This window comes from Colobus angolensis, unplaced genomic scaffold (assembly GCF_000951035.1).
Source record: "Colobus angolensis palliatus isolate OR3802 unplaced genomic scaffold, Cang.pa_1.0 Scaffold262, whole genome shotgun sequence".
Lineage (NCBI taxonomy): Eukaryota > Metazoa > Chordata > Mammalia > Primates > Cercopithecidae > Colobus > Colobus angolensis.
Window position 1 is genome coordinate 2490841 of NW_012115844.1, and position 1893 is coordinate 2492733.

Consider the following 1893-nt stretch of genomic DNA (forward strand, 5'->3'; position numbering starts at 1 on the left):
TCATTTTCATCACCATTATTCCAGTACAGGCTAACTAACACCTTGACCTCTTTTCTAGAGTCATCTTCCTGACCACCTGCCTTCTCACTCCTAGCAAGCAATTCTTCCTCCCTCCCTTATTTCACAGAGAGAACAGATCATTAGATATGAAATACTTCACTTTGCTCTTCTTACTACTGACAAATTTACCAAGTCTCCTGCATCCTTCTACCTTCATTTCTCTTCTTATTGGAATAGCTGTTTTCTTTTAGTTTTTTCTAAGATTTAATGTTTGACACTGCCTCTGGCTCAATGCTTTTTCTATGACACTTCATTGCCCTATTATAATGTCCATCTTCAGGATATTATATTGCTGCAAGCTGGCCTTCCCTACAGACTACATTCCTAAAAATGGACTGCTTTTTTTTTTTTTTTTTCCAGATCGTCTTTTACAGTGCAGATAGGCTGAGGATTTCCTAAGTCAACAAATCCTATTTCCTTTGTGCTAAACAGTTTTTTCTTCAATTTATGTCTTTTCTCTTGCATTTCACTATAAGCAACAAGAAGAAACCAGTCTGTTTCTTCAATACTTTGGTTGGAAACCTCCTCAGCTAAGTATCCAAGTTGATCAGTTTATCACTTACAAGTTCTGCTTTCCACCCAATTGTAGAACACAATTCAGCTAAGGTTTTGGCCTCTATGAACAAAGATTGGTTGTTTTCCAGTTTCCAATAACATGTTGCTTATTTCCTTCTTGAGCGTTCAACCTTTATGTCTTCCCCGTTCATATTTCTACCAACAATGTGTTTAAGGCTATCTAGGGTTTTATTTTTCCTTAAACTGCATCTCAAAATTTATATAGCCTCTAGCCATTTCTAATTCTAAAGCCAATTCCGCATGTTTAGGTATTTATTATAGCAGCATCCCCTTTGCTAGCACCAATATCTGCATTAGTTTTCTGTGGTCATTTTAACAAATTACCACCAACTTGGTGACTTAAAACAACAAAAATTAATTCTTTTATAATTCTGGAGATTAGAAATATAAAATCAGTATCACTGGGCCAAAATCAAAGTGTCAGCAGGGCTGCACTTCCTCTAAAGACAGTAGGAAAGAATCAGCTACCTCTCTCTTTTACCTTCTGGTGGCTGCCTACATATGTTGGCTTGTGGCCACATCAGTCTGTTTCCATGATCACATTGCCTTTTCCTCTCTGTGTATGTCACATATTTCTGCCTTCTTCTTAAAAGGATGCTGGTGATTATACTCATAGTTCACCCAGATAATTCAGGATGATCTTTCCATCTCAAGACTCGTAACTGTCATGTTTGCGAAGTTACTTTTTCCATATAAGGTAACATTTAAAGTCTCCAGGGATTTGGACCTGATATCTTTAGGATCATTATTTCACCTACTGTACAATCTGATCAATTTCTAAAAAAAAAACAAAACAAAACACACACACACACACAAAAGTAACTATTTCAGAAGTTTTCTTCATCTCACAGTGTTTTTTTTTTAAGTTTAGATAAAAATATCTACAGCATTAAGACAGTTATTAGCATGAGCACATAAAATTGCTCAACACTGTGGTAGACATTGGATATGCATAATCTTGTTTGATATTTAAAATGAACTTCTTGGTCAGTATTTTTATACTCATTTTATAGTTAAAGGAAAAAATCAATGATCTGTGTAACTAATACATGGTCTACTAGAAGTTAAATTGGAGTTTGTCTGATTTTAAAACCTGAGTTCTCCCTAGGCCTAGACTACTCTGCTCTACGCACTTTGGTATTAGGGCCTTTTGGAGGCTTGAGGTATGTCATCCACAAAGCAAACAAAGAAGGCTTAGAAGCGTAAGTCTCAAGAATGATGTACATTTTTTATTCAGCTTCTTTCAACAATGGTGCT